The sequence below is a fragment of the Kogia breviceps genome, chromosome 20, assembly GCF_026419965.1.
Source record: "Kogia breviceps isolate mKogBre1 chromosome 20, mKogBre1 haplotype 1, whole genome shotgun sequence".
NCBI classification, from domain to species: domain Eukaryota; kingdom Metazoa; phylum Chordata; class Mammalia; order Artiodactyla; family Physeteridae; genus Kogia; species Kogia breviceps.
This window is the reverse complement of record NC_081329.1, coordinates 18,090,580-18,114,473: the sequence shown is the minus strand read 5'-3', so window position 1 is coordinate 18,114,473 and position 23,894 is coordinate 18,090,580. Positions and strand designations below refer to the sequence as shown.

At 34.3% G+C, this 23,894-nt stretch overlaps 1 protein-coding gene across 6 annotated transcripts in view; it reads right to left on the bottom strand.

The window, feature by feature from the left end:
- SGCZ (sarcoglycan zeta) overlaps nucleotides 1-23,894 on the bottom strand; it is a 926,925-nt gene that overhangs the window by 346,110 nt on the left and 556,921 nt on the right. The gene's annotated exons all lie outside the window — the stretch shown is intronic.

The following is a 23,894-nucleotide window of genomic DNA, read 5'->3' as shown; positions in this document are numbered from 1 at the left end:
ATAAATTGTGTGTAATAAATGTTGAAAACACTAGCTGAACTCTTGAGGAGAAACAAAAGAAGCTGTTAATCCGAGCTTTTAGTCATAAACACTCCTGGCATGTGAAATGTTCTAGGCTATATGCATCCATCAACATAGTAACAAGTAAGGTCATGACAACTAAAACTTAGCCCTGCCAATGAATTTTTCAAGATCTCTAGGTATTTTCCACACTGTTTGGAAATAGGACTGATCCCTAATTATCTGAGTAAATGGATGCTAGGGAAGCAGAAAGTTGGCCTTGAAAAGGAGATACTAGAGTGCCTATTAGTATAAACAGATGGAAGCTGAATGATTAATTGTTCAAATATAAAAAGTTTATACACCAAGCAGGTTAATCAGTTACCGATGTAAAAATCTCTAACTAAATCATAAATTCCTTCTTGCCTGCCGATACATACATTTTTTTCCCTGTTTGCTGTGTTTCCTGCTCATCCATAGTTCCCTGTGAATATGTAAATCATAGCTGATGCTCAAAATTTAACATTTAGAATTTTAGAATTTAAGAACTTTAAGAAACTTTAGGAATTGTCTAGCCTGGTGTTTCTCAAATTTCCTGAAAGACTCCTCGAGGTGCTTGTTAAACATGGACCTTCCCAGCTCCCTTCCCTGGAGATGATGTTTCTGCGACTGTGGAATGAGACCTGGGAATTTATACTGTTAGTAAGCATCCCTAGTAATTCCTATCATCAGGGGTATATAAGGAAAAGCTTATCAAGTTCAAATTCCTTTTTGTACATAGTGCCCTGCCCAAGGGTACACAGTAAAGAGTAGAACCCACATCTCCTGATCTGAGATTCAGTGACTTTTTCACTTCCCCACACTGATACACATATTTGCTTGTGCAACCAAAATGCAAGTAGTAATATTAACCTTAGAAGAACATGAAAAATTATTCTGTTTTAGCACACGGTTGTGTTAGAGAAAAATTGTTTTCAAAGACTAAAATGAAAAAAGAAACCACTTAAGTCCATAATGTTTGGCTATAAACCATTATGCTATATTTTAAACTAATTCATTCCTAAATATGGCCCTCCCTAAAATAATTTATAATATACATTATAAAAAACTCTATAAATCTGAATGTTTGTCTACAGCTTTTTTCAATCTAGGCCATACCCAGGAATAGAATCTCATCCTTTAGGTACATACTTGATGCACGCTTTTTAAAGATCTGTCCAATTAAGATTGTGTCAGTGATTTAACAGGGAACAAATAAAACCAGTCCCCTTCAATAATGCCTCAGAAAGGTCCCTCGGATACAGGTAGTCTGGCCAGAACACTTAGAGAATGGACTTCAGGACACGGTGAGGGGGGGGAAGCTGGGGTGAAGTGAGAGTAGCATCCACATATATACACTACCGAATGTAAAATAGCTCGTGGGAAGCAGCAACATAGCACAGGAGATCAGCTCGGTGCTTTGCGAAGACCTAGAGGGGTGGGATAGGGGGGGTGGGAGGGAGACGCAAGAAGGAGGGGATATGGGGATATATGTATGCATATGGCTTTTTCACTCTGTTGTACAACAGAAACTAACAGTATTGTGAAGCAATTATACTCCAATAAAGATCTATTTAAAAAATATGAACTAGCCTCAATATATTACAAGTAATTTGTACCTTCCTCTGAAAAAAGTCAATGGTCTAAACGACTTTTGTACCCTCCCAAAATATTTTTAGGGGGATGTGAACTAGATAAAATTCATTATTCTCTTAGTGGTCTCTCAAGAAACAGAATTGTTTGTGGCAAAGCTGTTGACGAGGAACTAACTAGGACACATTTTCAATATTTTGGGAGTTTACATCTAAGGTGTTTTGGACTTTGATGGGCAAAGATAACAGTATTTTAGATTTTAGGTGTGGCCGCTGATGATAGAAGCCCATGAATTTCCCTGAGAGGGGTTTATAAGACAGAAAAGCCAGATGGATAAGAGTGATATTTTACTTAATAACATGATAGGCCAAAGTGAAAATATTATAATGGCACCACTTCAAGTGTTGAGTACTAATTCACTACCATTAGAAATACACTATTTTAGCGGCTTCCCTGGTGGCGCAGTGGTTGAGAATCCGCCTGCCAATGCAGGGGACACGGGTTCGAGCCCTGGTCCGGGAAGATCCCACATGTCACGGAGCAACTAAGCCCACGAGCCACAACTACTGAAGCCCGCGCACCTAGCACCCGTGCTCCACAACAAGAGAAGCCGCCGTAATGAGAAGCCCGCGCACGACAACGAAGAGTAGCCCCCGTTTGCGGCAACGAGAGAAAGCCCGCACGCAGCAACGAAGACCCAATGCAACCAAATAAATACATACATACATACATACATAAATACATTTATAAAAAAAGAGAAATACACTAGTTTAGGCAATCACTTGATGCTAATGGTATCAGAGATGTCACCAAATAAAGAGGCAAACTGGCACTGTGGAAAAGACTTTAGATATAAAAAGACAAAATTTGAAGTCTGTTTCTGCTACCTACTCCTAATTTCTTTATCTTTCAGTTCCTCACCTGTAGGATAGGAATAATATCTAACCTTGTAAAGCTCAAATGGGAAGAATATGTATACTTTCAAGAATATCAAGAATATGGTAAGGATTTGGTAACTAGGAGCTGAGATGAAGTCAATATTCTGATTTAATTTTATCATCAGTGTATTGTATATATATATATATTTATTTATTTATATGTATAAATTTTAGGTAGATTCATCTATGTGAGTATATATATACACACATATATGTATATATACATATGTATGGGGAGAGAGAGAAAGTATGTGTTGATCTACCATTTATTAAAACTAGTACCTTTGCTATATATGTGCTCACAAATTACTAAAATATGACTTCCGTTTGATTTCTTTTCTCTATATTATATTATACCCTAGGGAAATGACTAGTGGAATATTTCAAATAAACAGCATATAACTCAGGTGTTGAAATTTCCTTGTTTTCTGAAAAAATATTAGAGTACAAGAAATATGGTTTTATATGTCACACAACCATAAACATGACAAATATGAAATGGTCTACTTGTCTCTAGGGTAAATAATCCTCCCTCCAATTATTGGTCCCAACTCTCTGGCGGTCCATATTCCACCAGCCTGAGCTGTGTTGAGCCAGTTCATTAAAACTGCTTCATGTGTCCTCATCCCTCTTCCATTACACCTGAAGTCCTAGGCCACTGGGAGTGGTAGATGCGCTCAGGGCAAACTGATGGTTTCAGCACTCACTGGCTTTGTTAAGCTTGCGCTCCTTCTGTATTCCTGCCTCAAAGGTTTTCAAACACTTTCTTGTATTGTAACATTTGTAGAAAAGCTATTTTAAAATATTTAGCATTATTAGGAAGTTTCAGTAGCAAAAAGGATATCAAGTGCATTATATTCCCAGCATAAGACATGACACAATGGCTCCTTGCTTTGTATCTTGGTTTTTAATTAGCAATTTGTCATGAACAAATATTCAATAAACCTATAAATATTTCCATATGTAAAAGCACCTTATTTCTGTATAAATATTCATTTTAAGGATTCACCAAAAATGATGGACCTGGCCTTGTTAATGCACATTTAGTGTATCTCTAATTAATTGTATTATAAACCATTACACAATATACATTGTTATATAAATGCCTTTGCATCTATTTGTGAGTTTATATGTAAGAAACAAAATTTCTGCTATGTGTTTTGTTTAAAAATATTCACGGGTATTGTCCACTGAATTTCAAGGTGGACACTTTAATTTACACCTCCAGTAATGGTACATGAGTTAGCCAGTTTTCCAGCAGATAAGGCATTATCACTTACTAAAAAATGTTGTTCTTTTGTAATGAAATAAGTGCTTTGCTAAGATTTGCTTTGAAGATGGATGATTTGGAGTATATTTTAATATGTTATTATTTGTTAGTTTTCAATCTATTTCAATTCTCATGTTAAGAAACATTTTATTTTATATTTTAAAACAATATTATGTTAAAAATCCTCTGCGGTATTAGAGAATGTTAGATACTAAGAAACCATAAAGAACAAAAGAACACCTTTTGGCTTCCTCTCCCTTTCTTCATGCACTTTCATATCTTGAAAATTCAGTCTTTGCTGTCTCTACATCTGCAATCACCTCTCCTTTGTGCTCTTCTACTCATTTTTCAAGTCCTGCCTTAGAATACATTGGTTTTATTGTTGAGTCTCCATAAGTATAATCAGCTATTTCATTAACAATGTTTACAAACATTTTAAAATAAACTACAGCCTACCAGTGATCACATACATATATCTACCATTGTGCTTATATGTACTCTATATTATATGGATGTGTATCTACAGGGCTGTTTCACACCCTTCAGTATTGGCTTCTAGAATAGTCGCCATGCCTTGCCTCATATTACCAACATCTATCATAGTGTTTAAAATATTGCATTTGCTCAAGAGCTACTGGTTGTGAAAACACTGAGTTAGCTCTCCTTTAAGACACTTTAGAATAAAGGCATGGTGATAACTTTATTATGACAAAGAATTTGTCACAACAAATATTTGAATAACAATCATTCCACGATGACAAGTTACACACAACGTGGTTTATAGAACAACCTGTAAAATCCTTTAAGGGAATTACGAAGTTGGAACTTGGTTCTCGTTATTTAACAATGCATTTGAACTACGAAAACAGTTTGATTTTGTCCTGATGACTACGGAACACTGAGGAATTGACATATTGAAGTGCTCTCTGGCAGTCGCGCAGTTTCTAATGACAGCTTCCCTACAGGAATCTTCTGTTCAGGAAAGTAGCTATTACTATTCATAGTTGTTGTAGCTCATGTCAGCCCAGTGAGACTTGAGAATGTTGTAATCAATGGCAATTGAAACTGTTTAATAACATTAAAATTTAATTTGGACACAGGTACCAGACAGAAGTGCTTTAGATATATCTCTTGGCACATTGCTGGCATGTACTAAACATCCAAATATGTTAATAAATGAATGCTTAATCAGGGAAATAATTCAGCAAGGAAAATAATATAAAACACATCAATTTTCTCCCCAGATGCAATAGTACTGAACCAAAAATTGTCATATAACAGTCACTAAATAGAATAAGTGAAGCAGGGATGAAGACATATTATATTCCTATGTGAAAAGGAAATAGACAGATGATAAAAAAAACTGAGAGCATGCAAAATATATATTAGAATGAATTATTTCCAATCTGGCACTCAAAAGGAATTTTCTGCTAAGTTTGACCTTCTTTTATTATTGTATTTGAAAATGTTAATTTGGGAAATTCTCACTCTCTCTGTCTCTATTTCTCTCCTTGTAATAACAGCATACATTTTGGGGTTCTACTTTTCTAAAATCAATATTATATACTAAGCGTGTATGTATTTGCTATAAATGTAACAACTAACTTTAGCAATAGCAAACCATTAAATCAAGAAGATATTTTCTCTAGCATATAGTTGATTTAATTAAAATTTTATCCTGAAATAATTGTAGATTCACATGCAGTTTGTAAAAAATGATACAAAGAGATCCTCTGTACACTGTACTTACTTCCCCCATTCATAACATCCATCTTATAAAACTATTAAAAAGTCACAACCAGGATATTGACATTGAGCAGTAGAGACACAGAACATTTCCATCCCCAGAAGGATCCCTCATGTTGCCTTTTACGGTCACATGTTTCCCCTGACTCCATCCTCCGTAATCCCTGCAAACACTGATTTCTTTTCCGTTTCTATAATTTTGTCATTTCAGGAATGTTATGTAAATGGAATCACAAAAAACTCAACTTTGGTGGGGTGATTTTTTACACTGAGCATAATTTTCTGGAGACTCATCCAGGATTTTGTGTGTATCAATAATATATTCCTTTATATTGTTGAGTAGTATTCCGTAGCACGGTTGTGTCCCAGTTTGTTTAACCATCGACCTATTGAAAGACATTTGGGCTGTTTCCAAATTTTGACTATTGCAAACAAAGCTACTATAAACATTTATGTACATGTTTTCTGTGAACACAAGTCTTCATTTCTCTAGGATAAGTGCCCAGGAGCGCAATTACTTTGGTAATTAAATGCTTAGCTTTACATATATATTAAAAAGCAAAACCTGGCAAGTGAATTTCCAGAATACCTATACCATTTTACATTTCTACCAAAAATGTATGAGAAACCCAGTTTCTCTATATTCTTGTTAGCATTTGCTAGTGACATTGTTTTTTATTATATTAGCCATTCTGGAAGGTATGTGGTGATATGACTGTGTTTTTTAACTTGTATTTCTCTGACAGCTAATAATATTTAACCTCTTTCCATGTGCCAATTTTCCCTCCATATATTTCCTCCAGCAAAATGTTTGTTCATGTCTTTTGTCCATTTTCTACTTTGAGTGCGGTGTGTGTGTGTGTGTGTGTGTGTGTGTGTGTGTGTGTGTGTGTGTTTACTGGTGAGTTTTAATAACACTGTATATATTTCAGATACTACACTTTTGTCAAGCAAGTGTTGTGAAAACATCTTCTGGTCAGTAGCTTCTCTTTTGGTTCACTTAACACTCTTTTGCAGAGCAAAAGTTTTTCATTTTGATGAATTCAGTTTATAAAATTTCCTTTTAAAGATCATGCTTTGGTGACAAGCCTAAAAACTGCCTAGCCCTAAGTCCTGAACATTTTCTCCTGTATTTTTCTAAAAGTTTTATAGTTCTACATCTTATATTTAAGACTGTGATCGATTTTAGTTCATTTTTGAAGGTTTGAAGCCTAGGTTTTTAGTCAGGGTTTGTTTGTTTTATGTCTATAGATGCTCAATTACTCCAACACTATTTGTTGAAAAGAATATCTATCCTCTACTGACTTGCTTTTTAGGTTTATTTCCAGGTTTTCTTTCTCATTCCATTGATCTACCCATCTCTACACAAATACCACACAACCCTGACTACCGTAGCTAGATATGTCTGAAAGTTGAGTAGACTAATTCCTCTTACATTAACTTTGACAAAATTGTTGTACTATTACAGTTCCTTTGCTTTTCTATATAAATTTGAGAAGAATTCTGACTATATCTCCAAAAAATCTTTCTGAGATTTTGACAGAACTTTTGTTAAATATGTGTGTGTGTGTGTGTGTGTGTGTGTGTGTGTGTGTGTATATATATATAAAATTTGGAGAATATTGACATATTTACTATGGTGAGTAATCCAATGTCTGTCTCCTTTATTCAGACGTTCTTTGATTTCTTTCATCTGCATTGTTTTTCAACACAAAATGCTGTACATTTTTAAAAAACATTTACACCTAAGTATCTAATTATTGAGCCATTATAATTGGTACTTATTTTAAATTTTGGTATAAACAGGTCCATTGCTAATACGGAAATAATATTGATTTGTCATGTTTATCTTGTATCCTATAACTTTATTGGACTCATCAATTCTAGGAATTCTTTTTAAGATTCCTTAGGATTTTCTTCATAGACATTCATGTCCTCTGAAAATTGAGACTGTTTTCTTTCTTCCTTTGCTATCTGCAGGTCTTTCTTGCTTACTGTACTAGCTAGAACTTCCAGTACTACGCGAAATGAGTGGCGAGTGGGGACACTATTGCCTTGTGTCTGATCTCCTGGGGAAAGCACTATCTTTAACCATAATGTTACCTATAGGTATTTTTTTTAAAGTTTCTCTGTTTTTGTCCTTTTTTTCTTTCCAAGATAAACAGATAGATAGATAGATAGATAGATAGATAGATAGGTAGATAGTAGATCTATATATCTAACTGTCCATTATCAAATGACAGAATAACTTCATCTATAAGCAGATGAAACCTGGAAATCAAGTTCCCTACTTGTCCTTGGCCACCTGCTTCTTGAGATAGATATTCCTGTTATTTTATGTTCCTGAAATACACAAAATAAAAATAATGTCTTCCTCTGTCCTATTAGTAACTGATTCTAAAACTTCTGAAGGAAATCAAAACATTTTCTTTAAAAAAGTGTATTTCCTGTATTGTACTTTCATCTTTCTAGCACACTCCTAATATATAACTACTAATTGAACAGTAGAATAGTAATATTGTTTACACGCAAAGGTTGTTATCATGTCTTATGAAAAAGATTACATATTTCTTTAAACTGTTTCCGATCCTTTGCCTGTAATTTTATTTGCACATAACTCCATTTACATGTTTCTTTATATGGTTAACAGGTCACAACATAAAGAAAAACATTCACCAACACATTAAAAAGCAAATTTAACACCAATAATTGAACCTGTGTAAGGAAGAAATATCTAGCTTATTACTAATGTTAAATAGCTCAGTCACTGTTGAACAAAAATTAACTCTAAGAGAGGTAGCAAGCTGTACCCACAAGCCAGGTAGGCACAAAATGCAAAACAATATATGATACTCTAGAAATCTTACACATCTAGTCTTCAGATATTATTTTCCACAGGAGGAAAATAGGGTGCAGAGTGTTGTACTATCTGTATTAATACCTTTAATAGAAATGTGCTAAAGTTAGAGAAGCCCAAGGTAAAGTGTTCAGTCACAAAAAATATCATCAAGTATTGGTACTCGTTTTTTGTAATGCTTAATTTGAAATTTTGTAAGATATTTTTTTCTGACCATATTCAAAAACAGTATTTTGAAACTTGACAGAAAAATTTTGATGTGAGTGTACAATGCAATAATGCTTCTTAGGCTGTCAAACTTACATGCGTTAGCTGTTTTTATCACCTATAAAAATAACTAAACAATTTCTCATACCTGGAATTAATCTCACATAAGCATACAATATTTAGCAGTAACTTTCACAGAAATCTTAAAATTTTCACATAATCTTGATATGTTCTGCCTCTCCTCTATTTCTAGATCTGTTAGTATATGGTGAAATGTTAGTAGTTGAGGTGACAATAGCTGTAATTGTTTTCTCTTTGAGGAAAGGTGCCTCAATCTTCAGAAGTGTAGATTTAAGAAACTGATAAAGCAGCTATTGTACAAAGAACTCAAGTACATGGAAAACCTATAAATCTAAATTTAAAAATATAATTTACACCAATGTTACCTTTGAACTACAGTATTTGCAGACTTCAAACACACATTGTGATTTTTTCTCTGATTATATTAATTTCCACAAAGTTGATAAGAAATTATTTTCCTTTGAGCAAAAGATGCATACCTATTTCTCCAGCTAGTTAGTGCATTTCTTGATCTCTTGGATCCTTTTGTTACGCAGGGAATACTTCACCCTACTTCACTGGTAGGGTGAGCTGCTGACTCACCCTACCAGTTTCACTGCTCTGAGGATGTGAAATGCATATCACACCAATTCCTAGTATGTGAACTCTTTATTCTCAGGAGGTTGCTATCTTCTCTCCTTACACTGAAACAGGAAAATTTCTTTATGACAGATTCACACTACATACACAAAACTGAGCTTCTAGCAACTTCTACTCTGTGATCATCTTGAAAGTTATGTGGTTGCAAGGACTTTTGCAAAGATCGTTGGCCAATTATTTACCAGGCACAACCAGTCAACTGCCCACTTGCACTCAGGAATATTTTTGAACACTATCATTTTTTCAATATTCTGAGGCATTTATCATTACTTTCTTAACAAGAAATGACTCACTTGTACTCACTACCATGTGAATAAATTTCACATAAGACAAAACGTTATGAAAATTCTCATGATATGCTTCCAAGGTAATCGGCCCTTCCTTTCACAGATTATGCAACATTGAATTAGAAAAGAAAGTGTTAGTAGGAAGAGGGGTTTGGTAAATAAGGAATTGTCAATCGATGCTTTGGGTGTGTATTTTCCATGATGCATAATCTCTGTTGTGAGCATTTAAACTACTCATATGCTTCAATTTCAATAACAATAATGATATGTCACTATCTATAATTATGATATTGGAATTTGTAGCCACAATTTACTCATGGTTACTTAAGCTTAAAGTTTAATTAATTAAAATTAAATTAAAAATTTAAAATTCAGTATCTCCATCATGCTGGCCATATTTCAAGTGCTCAATAGACCCACGTGCTAATGAACACAGCACAAAATACCATTTCCTTCATGTCAGAAAGTTCTTTCGTACAGCCCATAACTACAGCATTTTTAGACTATTAGCATGCTACATTTATACTGCCAAAATGATCGTTGTTGAGATTCTTAAAAAATTCTATAAGTTAGTAAAATAGTAAAAAAGAAAACGGAGAGCTACCATTCAGAAATACACTACGAGCAGCAATACCTGCAAGGCTTTTCATCATGTGTGAACTTACATATTTCAAAACTAACTAGAAATGTAGATGAGAAGTGACTCCTCACTCATCTCATAAGGAAATCTAGTTTCTCAGTCTCACAAAATACATCCAAACCTAGACCTTATGTAGTTGGTATACATGATACTTGTGTTCTGAGCCCCCTCTGTGTTATGTTTTTATAGAGAATAGTAACACAGGAGATTGACTGAAACCACACTTATGGATATGTACCGAATGAATCACTGTAAACCCAGAATCTTCTCAAGTCTTGGAAAGAAGGCAGTGACAGTTTTTGACAATGAATTTGTAAATGAACTACACCATGTGCAATTTCTGCCTTTATTCTCAGAGATTGCTCTCTTAGAGTAGGAAAAAGCAGACAGTGAATGAAAAGGCAGCACAGGACTTTAGTAACAATGCTATGTAAGATTATAGTTAACGTGTGTGTGTGTGTGTATGTGTGTGTGTGTGTGTGTGTGAACCCCACTTTAAGCAACTTCTGTCTCTTAGTTCAGGATCTCAAGTAGATTAAAAGAGGCAGGGTGGTATAGAGCCAGACATACCAAATGAACGTCATACACACTCTGAATTTGTCGTTATCCAGCTTTGGGACAGTTAGTCACTCAGGGCCTTAGTTTCCTCTTACTTAAAACAAACTCTCTCAGGGGTCATCTCAGTTTTATGCCCCCAACCCCTTGCTCCAACACAACCCCAAAACTACAGACTAGACTTCTGTTAATAACTTGGACGAGAAAGCAGATGCTTGTAGTGGAAAGAAGCTGAGGATGACCTCCCCCCCAGTCCAATTTCTTTTTCTGTGCTGCCTCCTTCCTCCAAGTTGATGTCCACTGGAAAAATTGCACCCTGTCTTATGTAACAAAACAAAAACAACCAAACAACCAAACAAAAATAACAAAGAAAAAACTCTGAAATTTTGAGATTTATAAACAGGCATCTTTTTTTAATATATGGAAGGGATCTCAGATATCACCCAGCCCACTATCCTAATTTTATGGATGAATAAAATGAAACCAAGAAAATCGGAACCATCTCAATCACATATGGCTTACAATCTTCACTGAATTCTTTGCCATCAATGTATTTCCTGTTTTATATTAATGCATTTTTAGGAACGATCAGCAACATTTAGATTTTTTAAAGAAAAATTAATATTCAGTTCAGTATGTTTAGTCCAACATATATGTGCTTTTCATATTTAACATGCATAATGTTCTAACCAGTTGCGTTATTTGGATTGAGTTATTTGAGCATTAGTTTTTTCCCTTATGATCCTACAGCCATATGCTGAAGGGCAAGTAAGACACACCTGGGGAAAGCCCACACCTAACTCATTTTAGCACACCTGCTTGGTTCTTTCTACTTATATACCCTGTTTTCCTGCTGACTGCAACTTTACTAATCCTCTGACCCCATAAAGACTGCCGGGGCTGGCACATGTGAGCAGCATGAAATCAAATGTGCCATGTTGCTTAGCATCTGTTCCTAACTCCACACGAAGTTTTCTTTGCAAACAGCACAGGGCTGTCAGCTTCAATCAGCTCGGTAGAGAACTCTACTAAGAAGCGTTAGTCTTCATCTAGAATTCCTCTTTACAAGATCAGACCTTCACATGAGGCACCTAGGCATGCAATGGAGAGGTTTAATGTTAATATGCCTATATTACCAAAAGAGAAATCTCTTAAATTTTGCCCTAATATTTCTATGTGTTTAATGAGATCTGAATGTTAAGTATATCTCCTGGGACAAACAGCACACCTTTTAGCAACTAATGTATGTTTATCTTCCTTCTTGAAATGCTTCACTAAAGGCTTTGATAAATGCTTTTGACTTTAACTCCTCAAGCATTCCCTTAATCTCATCCTGCTTGTAGACAATAATAAAATTAAAAGGTATTAGTGCCCCTTTGCCGAAACACATTTCTAAAATTTGTAATGCATTTTGAAATAAGATCTATTTGGGTTTCCTCTCCGGAATGGTAATTAAACAAAAATTATTTTATAAATTAGGAATGCACAAGTGCTGCATAATAGGCAATGCCTAATTTTAGGCTTTATACACATACACACATTTAAAATTTAAACATCCTTAATCTGCCAAATGGTTAATCTGAAAGGTTCTAAGTAAATATCTCCACATTTCCCAGAATACAAAACATTTATTTGCATATTATGCTATTATAGATAATCATTTGAATTCTCATAAAAATTATATGCCTGTTCTTAAGCTGTCTAAGGAAAAAAATAATTGTGGAGATAAATTAAAATGTATTTTATCAACCTGAAACATGGTAATGCCCTTTCTTCTTCTAATCTGGCCCCAAATATCAGTAATCTAATATGTATTATTTGTTTATAACTTATGACCTTCTCACAGATGATTCAACCAATGAATTATAACACTATTATTTCTAATTTAAAGTTTTAGTTTTTCCCTCTTTCGACAAGAAGAATCATCTGACTCTGATCACATTTTTATTTATTAACAGTTTATATAAAATTGATCAAGTGTTTCCTGAACATTTCAACTTTCACATTCACATTTCAGAGCAGTCTTGAATATCTGGCAGTTAGCTGATAACATTTAAATGTATTAAATACAGAATTGTTTTTGTGACTTCAAGAACTGGATCCCACATGCATGCCGCAACTAAGAATTCACATGCTGCAACTGGAGATCCCGCATGCCACAACAAAGATCCCGCATGCCACAACTAAGACCCAGGGCAGGCAAAAATAAATAAATAAATAAATAAATGGAATTTTAGAAAAATTATTTCTATAATACCAGCCAACTGAAACTCTCTAAAGGATCTGAACTGCTTTTTTCTCTGAGTAAAATATTATGGGACATTGAAGCATTTAGATATCATTCCTTTGACTTAGTATATGCTCAAAATATTGTGTGTGTGAGTGTGTGTGTAGAAGATCATAATGAAGATTTTAACAGATCAAGGACTTTCAATATTTTCCCCATTCACTCTCAATTTCATCATGGGTTAATAAAAAACTACATGTGCCACAAAAAAATAGGAGCAATCCTTTTTACTGTCCTTCAGTTTTCACTGCCCAGCAGAGAAGTGACTCTTATAAAGCATTTTACTTATTGGAAAGCTATAAAAAATTATTATGTAGGTCGTAAGCTAAAATCCTATAAAAAGAGATTCAAAACACCCCTTTTGAATTGTAAAAGTAGGCAGTGACCTTCCTAAGCAATAGGAGCATTTTCGGGGCAATGGTTAAAATTATAATGCTTGCCAGTCCCTTAGGGATCAATAACTAAAGCTTAATGAAACCTATTCTGTATCTGCTATTTGCCAAGCACTGGGAGAAACCCTTTCAAGCAATATTTCACTTAGTATTCATTGAATATTCACAACAATTCTATTAGTTATTATCACTAACATTTAACAAAAGAAACAACTGAGACTCATAGAGCTTAACTAACCTGCTTATGGTTACCATTTATAATTTGTTGTCAAAACAAAATTTGAACTCAGGTCTGTTTTTTCCAGGCCCAAACTCTAAAGCAGCTACCTGCCAAAGTGTTTGGAAGTAGAGAATGCCTTAAAGAAGATATCCTGGCCAAACTACTATGTCAGAGAAACTAAAAGTACTCATAGTTATCACCTAAACATGATGAGAATGTATATGGTGGAGAGCACAGACAATTTCAGCTCACAGGTTGTAGGCAAGACTCTTTGTCAAGCATTACTCTAAGTCTCTTCCTTCTTTGGCTTTTTTTCATTTGGTTACTAGCTTTCTTTTTCAATCTCCCATTTTAACAAAAAGCTGCACCCTGAGGCTTTGATCATTGCTTATATGCTCACTGGAATTGGAAAGAAAAATACACTCATTTAGAGGGAGCAAAGAAGTGAATGAAGAACTAAGAGAATATGAGCAGGAGACTCTTCAAGCTTCTACTATGATCAGTCTAAATAATTTTAGGCAAGAGAAACTGGAATCCACTCTCACTGATTATTAAACGTAAGTATCCTTCATTTCATACCTTTGATCAAGAACAGAATATTTATATTTTAAAAAGGAATGAAACTCATATAACTATGGAATAAAAAGATGTACAAACACCCACAAAATGGACAGTATCATCTCCATTATAAATATGTGTGATGGGATACGAAATATTTTTGAAATGATCTGTATATAATACAGGGGTTGAAAATTTCTAGTCATTTTCTACTTAACTGTAAATTAATTTATTGAGAATAATAATCTGTATATCTTTGCCAATTGTTTTAATTGACTTTTAGGTCAATTTTTATCACAGTAATGTTGATAATTTGTCATCAGAATTTTCTCTCCCTGGGATGCCCTTTGGTAGTCCAATCTAATTACAAGCTAAGGAGTATAAAAATCAATATAAACTTTATCAATATTCTTGATTACAAAAAAGTAATGATTATAGCATAAGACTTTAAAATTTGTCATAATATGGTTTTTATTTGATTTGTGAATTGTTAAGCATCTGATTTAATCACTAGTCATTCTAAAACCAGAATGCACTAATATTGATTAAACTAAAATATAATAACTCTATCTTGATTATAGATTTTCTTAGGAGTCTAAGTTGAACAACATTATGCCAGTAAAAATAATTTTATTATATTGCTACTTTCTGAAAATACAAACAAGATAATTATAAGGATAGAATGAATAAATGTATTTGGATAAATCACTTTTAGGGGTATTATTGGTAAGCAGGGCAGTATAGTTGAGAATAACTAGTTAATTAAAATGTGTAATGATGAAATAGCTTTAATTACAAATGCACAGTTAAACTGAGTGGTCAAAAAAACCAAATCCAAGTATAATTATATAGTAAATCATAAGTCACAAGGTATGGCCCACTACACATTTGCCCATGTCATAATCCAAGGAAACGTTTCAATGGCCAAGAAATAGTCAAATTGCAAAAGCCCTTCATAATCTAGTAGGAAAAAATAGCACACACATTTAAAAAAGAATATTAAAGAATTTTCCAATGTCCCAGAATATACACAGACCATGCACGAGCAGCGCTGAAAAAAGAGCAACAACAATAAGAACCTGTAGCATCTGACAACCCTGACAATGACTAATTAAGTTCTTGGCCAAATTATATATTTCAGAAGTGCTAGTTCCAAGAGTATCTGGAATAAAACTTACATAAGAATTAGAAAATATCAACACAGTGCTAAACCAGCGTTTGTTGAATCTGAACTCACATCATGTTGTCTTTTACTTGACTAATTAAATACTTTTTGCCAGGCATTTCATTATGCTGCATTGTGTCTTATAGACTGCAAGTAACATAGGGGCAAACAGTAGGGAACATTCAAACATTAGAAAACAAATTAAAGTCAACTCCAGATAAACTAGGCAGAAAGATAGGAAATATCACAAAAATCCTTAGCACTTTTGGATGACTTTGGTTTTTGGTCTTACCACAGCCTGATATTACTTCTGATCATGGGACCTGCTCTCAAACCTCCTCAAGGGTTGGAACCAGTTATATTCACTTTGGTAATCTTTTGACCTAACCTTGACTGGACTTGCAATGGATATTTATGAAAAAGAGAAAAATCTCATCACAGAATATTTGAAATCTAACCCATTACACATTGGAGGATTAGATATATTTCAAAAGTTATTGCTATTGAGCCTGTACCCCAGGTCAGACTTTTTAAAATTACATCTATTGATGGGCTGTTTTGAGATTGGTGCATGTGTGTGCACTTCATCTCAGCTTAACATGCAAAAGCAAGAACACTTAATAAAAAAAATTAGGTTACGTCAAATGCAAAAAGCTATAAAGTTTGATGTATTTTTAAAATATAGATTTAAAATTTTATTATATATAAATACTTTATTGGTCTTTATGGATGTTCTTCCCTGTATATGAGCAATATCACATTTATAAGTTATGATTTTTGTAATTACTGAGAAATTGGATAGTGGGTAGAAATGTTTAGTGATATAAATATTAAAATATCCGTATCTTTTGGGAATTATGCAAATTTTAATAAAAAATACAGCAATATTTAAAAATTATAGTTATAAATAAATGTTGAGCCTCCATATGATATGTAATAGTATCTATATGTTCATTTTATACATACACATATGTGCATTAGTGTTTATGTTCATTCTTGGGAAGCATAAAAACAATCCTCAGAAAATTCTTTGCCCTTTCATTTCCAGCTAAGGAGGCATTGATACAATATATATCAATAAGGAAAATAGCCGAAGTGCATACATTTTAAATAGTTTGTCAGCAAGAAAATTTATTTTCCATAACCTCCAAGAAGAAAGATAAATCATGTATTTACATAGGTTCACAAACACACAGGTTTTTAAAAGGCAAAATATTTGAGTTTACTATCAAAGATATTTATATTTGAAACATGTTGAGTTGCTAAAACTTGTATGTCGGAATAGTTAAGTGGCTTTAGAAAAAGGTTAACAGTTTTTCAGAAAAGGCTAATTAACAAAGTTCTATTTTTTTTGCAGTTCTTTTTTAGAATTATAGAATATTAGAGGCATTTTATCTTCTTTGGGTGAAGGAGTAGATAGCAATTTACTGACCACAAATTCTTTCATTGCTGTGAAGTCCTTTAGTAAATTACTCCTCATTCGTGCTCGCTTACGCATTTGCCTCTAGCCACTTAATACTGCAGGTGTTATCATCCCAACTTATATGAAAGGAAACTAAGATTCAGAAAGTTTTATGTTGTGTCAAATATCTTAGAAATGTCAAGGTCAGGTTAGTGCACTCAGAACATCTGACTCTAGGGGTGGTCCTGTTAACCAGTTGGCAGTACTGCCCACAGAAATTTCCAAGATTTACAGATTGAACATATTAATTTATGTAAAAGACTGGGTCAATCAGAAACTATCGTGCCCTGTTATGGAAACTCAGAGAAAAGAACGCCCAGAGGTAAACTTTGACAGTACTAACCCATATGGGGCGCATTAACCTTGGGCAGTGAATGTTTCCAGTATTTTCATCCTGATGACCCTAAACAGTGAATTCATTTTACTTTCCTAGTTTTGATCCTGTGGTTATTATATAACTTTCTGAGTATGATTTATATATCTGCCTAGTAGGAAAAACAGCAGTAGACACTGAGTTTGTTGGTACCAAAGACAACTATATTTCTCATCTACTGATAAGTTTGCATTCTGAGTATAAGCATCAGGGTTATAAGATAGTGAATGTGAGTTTAATATTGAGTAATGGATGCCCCCTAGGTGTGATAATATGGTCAGTTTTCCAAGCTTGTGACCCTGAAGGCTATAGTGTAGACTAAGGTAAATTCATGAAATAATAAATACTCTTTTGTGTCATTTTTTACCATAGGCAGGTACAGCACACATACAGGCATGCACATACATACATACATATACACTCTTTATAATATCAACCTTACAAAGGATGTAAGGAATTTTGGCTTTCTTTTTCATGTCAATTTTATATTGCAGTAATCCACAAAGCCTAGTACCTCAATACTAGGTTTATAATCAATGCTAATAATCAAATGTGTATTTTGCAGGCAATGTCCAAGTTACAAAACACATATACTGTTGCTACTAATGAGTTAAATGTTTTTCAAATCCTCTAAACTCATAACCTTAACGTTAAATATAAATATGAATATCTGCCACTTTTATCTGAAAAAATCAGACTTCTTGGTTAAAATGACTTAAATATAATGTTATTGTGTTCGATATATCTGTACAATTTGCCAACAAGGCATACATGAAAGCAATTATAATAATTTCTTGTTACTGTTATCAATAAGCAGCTGACAGGGTTCCTCATTAACACTCAGTTAATTCTTTAGACAGAATTTATTAATCACTGTGCATTATACTTAGGATCTGTAAATTTGATTTTCTTACCAAAATAAAAATAAAGAATTTTGTGAATTCAAGTTTAATATGATCCATTCAAATTACCTGAAGGAGTAGAAATATTTAGCAAAGCCGTCTTCATAATTTTAGGGACTTTTTGTATATCTTTCTATTTACTAGTAGGCACTAAAGTACTAAAGTATGTTATAATGAGAAAAGTTATGCACATAAATTGCCTATCCAGCTAAATATAATCATTGCTAATTACCTCCAATTACCTCTCTACTCTGCTACTCTGCTCTTTTTTTGGACTTTCAGCTCCTGTTTTCCACATTGAGAGGTTTCGATTGTGTGGCACCTCATTAGTTACATGGGTTACGCATCAAATTTGGACCACTTGATATTTGATGTTTCTTTGATGTATTCTTCTGAATAAACTCTGTGGCTTATTGTACCTGTAAAACTTACAAACCTAGCAAAATTTCTTTGAGTATGAAGAGGATACTAAAATTTCAGTTTATGGAAGGGGATATACCTAAAAAATATTAATAATTCTAGAATCTGCAAAGAAACACTGAAAAATTTTCCAGTGATCTAATTTGAAGCTGTATATGTTTTCCACTAACAATTTGGAAGGAATATCTTTTCCCTACTACCTACAAGCAGCTCTAGTGGTATATAATGTCAAACACCTTAGACATTGAATGGTCCTGAATGAACAGTGGCTAAGCAGAACTATTCTACAGCTACTGACCTTTTCTACAGAAATGTAAATGTAGGTATGGCGGTACTCTTCCTATGCATCCAAGGAGTCCATTTTGTGTCTTGTTTTGTTTTTTAATAATGAGTCAGAAAAAATGTCCTAGTAATCACATATCACTCAGATAAATGTAATCACACATCACTCAAACAAACTTTTCCAACTCACTTGATCCATTAGGCAGTCAGAATCTCATACGCTAGTTTGTAAACTGAAACTTAAGTGGTTCTTTAAATATAACTTATCTCATTGCTGCGTTATGTGAAGAACTATCACAAAACTCTAAACTTTCTTTGCTTTTTGTTTTTGGATTTTTGTTTCTGAATTTCAGAGACAACCATTTCTCTACACTTGCATTCTGTAGCAAGTATGTGCTCTGGGCATTACAGTGTATAAGTTGTAAAAAATGGAACTGATCACAGCAGGGCCTTGAGAATGGCCCATTCTTTTGTTTTCTAAAAAAATCCCTTTACAACAAATAGCTTTTTGAAGCTGAAGACACGGGCTAGCTTAGGTAAATACAATTCTGCAAATGCAAATTACAAACATGTATTTAAATATGCATTAAGATGACTGAAAGGAAACAATGGACCAATGGTAAATGAAACACATAAGGGGTGTGCGCGCGCGTGTGTGTGTGTGTGTGTGTGTGCGTGTGTTTGAAAAAAGAGAGAAAGAAAAGTTTGTAAGGAAGGAATGCTTTGTAAAAGAGCAGAATATTAGATAAAAACAGCCAAACATTATAGAATAAATGAAGAGAAAGAATGTGGAAGTTGGTAGGATATAAACTTTTCTGGGGTCTAGTTTTTCAAACATTCTGGATATGGAATAAGAGAAAGAGCAGCTAATTCAAATTTTCAACTTTAACTTGCTTGCATCTCATTCCAAATACATTTTTTAAAAGTGTAAGAGGATAAAAAAAATGTAGACAACAAACAAACATGAAAAATAAATATATAGGTTTTCTGTACTTCACATAACTGATTTAAACTTCTTCATGAGTGCCAATTTCTATGGATGATGTTGAGATGGAAGAGAGGAAGGGTAAATAACATATACTTTTCAATTAAAGTTATTTCAGTTTTCCAGCGTCAACAGTCTCATATGAGATCAGCACAACAGTCAGCCAATTCATAGTCCAGCTTTATAGCACAGTCATTTTTTATGATGATGTGTGAACTTCAGGGGAGCTCAAGTGGCCATATCAAGTTGGAGAGGGGGGTTTGTCATGCACATGTGGATCTTTTTCTTGTCTTTTAGAATTCTTTCTGGCCCACGATAATTATGACCATTGTCCTGCCTTATTTCTGAACATCATATTGGCATCAGGCCATACTTCACTCTTGGTGAATTGTGTGTTGTGATTTTGGCAAAATCAAGGCAGTGCAATTACTCTTGCTGTTGACATAACCCTATCTGGCTCTCACAGATCTTTTGACATATTCATGATCTACCTCCTGGCTAAAGATGTCTACTCTGCAAGCTCTATAATAGAATTTCCTCATCCAGGGCACCAGAAGTCCAATGGAATCCATATGTTCTCTCATCATATTAATTTCTATTATCTTGGAAGCCTATAAGAACTCCTGGATTTCTTCAAAATCACACAGTTGTTAAGTGGGATTTAAGACAGTATTTATCTATCTATCTATCTATCTATCTCCCTGCCTAAACAGGCCATTCACATTCCCACTCTGCTTTAGTTAACACATATCAATGTGGGGGCTCGGTGTAAGGCTCCCAAAAATTCAAAAAAGAGGTAGGAAACATATAATTGGTGTTCAGCTACTTCTTCAGTCTAGATGGTATTTGAATAGTTCATCCTTTTTCTTCCTCCAAAGTGAGGATAAAGAAACCAAACACTTTTCTTTTGTGAGTTTAAGTTCTAAATCTTACTTACCTACCACTTACTTAATAGTTTAAGTGTAAGTGAAAGAAAATGCTAGGGGATTTTCCTGGGCTAGTAAGAGTTGGTGCAAATCGTCATGTGTATTTGCATTGGAAGGTTAGAAGACTATCCACTAAGGAGGAAGTCCTTAAAATAATGTAAAGCAATTATACTCCAATAAAGATGTTAAAAATATATATATATATATATATATATATATATATATAAATAATATGGATTTATGGGTGTTTTAAGCCATCTGGTCTTTTTCTTTTTAATGGATTAAAAAATAGCTTCTTGGGCTTCCCTGGTGGCGCAGTGGTTGGGAATCTGCCTGCCGATGCAGGGGACACGGGTTCGTGCCCTGGTCCGGGAAGATCCCACATGCTGCGGAGCGACTGAGCCCGTGAGCCATGGCCGCTAGGCCTGCGCGTCCGGAGCCTGTGCTCCGCAACGGGAGAGGCCACAACAGTGAGAGGCCCGCATACCAAAAAAAAAAAAAAAAAAAAATAGCTTCTTGAGATAGACTAAGAGTTTTTAATCCATTAACTTCCAATTTAATATAGACAAAAAGTTAGATATCTATTAGACTAAATTGGAAGCTTTCTTATTATTCTCTATTTGCATAGCCTTTGAAATAGTAATTTCTTAGTGGTTCCTAGGATGTGTGAGATTTCCTCTTCGTAATGGTCACTGACCTTCTTAAATGATGCAGATGAAATCACTTCTCAATACAAACTTGGTTAGAAATTGATAAAATAAAGCTTGGAGTTTGAGAAATAAAGATGTATTTTTTAAAAAGTAGAAGTTTAAGAACCCTAGCATCTAACTTCCTCTTGCTAACTTCTTTCACTTCATGAGACCTCCTTCCTGAACTGGTAAATCTCTTTTTACCTTCTTCTTCCTGTTCCTCAGAGACTACTCTCTCTTACAATGACTTACTGATTAAAGAACCAGTTAATAGGAGACAATTTATAGCAGTTATTTCAAAATATGATAAAACAAAGATGTTGATATGAATTTGAATATTCAATTGTGTTACTTAATATCCCCAGTCATTTAGTGTTTGCACAGAGAGATTAGTAACACAAGAAAAAATATTTGTGAACTCTAAAAAGCTGTTATAGTTTCTATGGAGGAGGGTAACATGGGTGGCCAAGCTATATTTCCTTGTCAAGAGAAAGGGGAGTATAAGATTGAATAGATAAAAATAGAGAAAGACATTTATTAACAAGTGCAATTGTTTTGTTTTATTTTTTTTCCACCGTAGAGATTATGAGGTCAGTCATAAATCTGACTCCTGTACTCCTCTCCATTCTAAATGGTTCATGAGAGATACCCCTAAAAGTGGTTAGGTCAACTAGATGTCTTTCACTCTGAGAGAACATAATTTTAAAATATATGTCAAGATGGTCTATCTTGTACATCTTTTCAAATACACATTTTCCTTTGTTACAATAGTTTAATTATTGAAACATATCAGCTTTTCCTCCATCCCACATTTGGTTTTGGTATCTTTACTTATTTATAGCCATGTTTCCATCTGATTTCAATGTTTAGCTGAGGTAATTTTAAAGAAGGATTTATTGTGCACAATTTTATGTGAAGCTATGTTTAATTACTGAGAATATAAATACAAATAACAGACAAGCTTTGCCTTCAGGAATTCCATAGTCTAGTGGGAGAGGATGAAACATAAGCAGGTGATATAAATGGAGCAAGAGTGGGACACTCTAGATTCCGTGGACCACCAAGGACCCAAACTGTGGATGTGAACAATATAAATACAACCCCAGGGGCTGGTGTCAGAGCAGAGGTTAGAAGAATGATTAAGATTTTCCTCTTAGACACACACAGAAACGTCTTCCAGGAGGAAGGAACAATAAAAGGAAAAGCATCTACCAGCAGATGTCCATTATTAGAGCATACAATTTTGGATATTCAGTGGTGCAAATGAGGCAGGAAAGTTAGGCAGAAATCAGGTTGTAAAAGACTTTGTACGCCACACTAAGGAGCCATTTGATTTTACCTATTAGGCAATAAGAAGCCTTTGAAATATTTTTAAGGCCTATCAACTATGCATTTTAGAAATCTGACTGTAATTCCAGTAGGAAGAATGACTTTGAGGTGGGTCAATCAGGAAGCTATTTGAAGTACATGATGATTAATTTCATGTGTCATAGTACCCATGCATATGGTCAAACACTGGTCTGGATGTTGCTGGGAAGATATCTTTAGGTGAGACTAATATTTAAATCAATAGACTCTGAGTAAAGCAGTTTACCCTCCATAATGTGGGTAGGCTACATCAAGTCATTTAAAGGTCTTAAAAGAAAAGTAGGTTGCCGTGGTTAGGACTTCCAAAACTATGTTAAATAATAGTGGTGAAAGGGGGGTGGCTGGATGAATTGGGAGACTGGGACTGACATATATACATTAATGATACTATGTATAAAATGGATAACTAATGAGAACCTACTGTATAGCACAGGGAACTCTACTTAATGCTCTATGACCTAACAAAGAAATCTGTCACTGTCACTTGAGTTTGGTGGAGCCTCAAAATCAGATAGGAAAGTGGGAAGTCTTAAGAGTGAAAAAAGAAAAGGCTTCAATATGCTCTCACTACAGGCTGTTGACTTGGGAAAGCTGGAGGTGGACTAACTAGACGTGGAGAATTTTAAGTGAGTGCTTTGATTTTGTCTTGAGTTCAGAGTTGGGGCAAAAGATTAAAAAGCTGGCAGTCAGTGACTAAGTCCTCACCACTCTGGGCTAATTGCTATAGAGGCTGTGAGTCGGAATTCTGTTGTCATAGGTGGTCTGGCTATTGTCCATTTGTCACAGTACACTTAGTCTTCTTTTAACCTGTTAATTCTAACTAGTTTCAAATGTCAATTGAGAGCTTATAAACATTTCTCAAAAACATTTCCCTATATGACATTAATCCAGATATATTATGAAATGTAATTTATTGGAAAAAAGAAAAGATTTTCTACTTTAAGAACACTGAACCACCACTAAACTGGAGATTTAGAGCTGGTGAGGCAGGCCTGTCAAAGTTATTATTCATC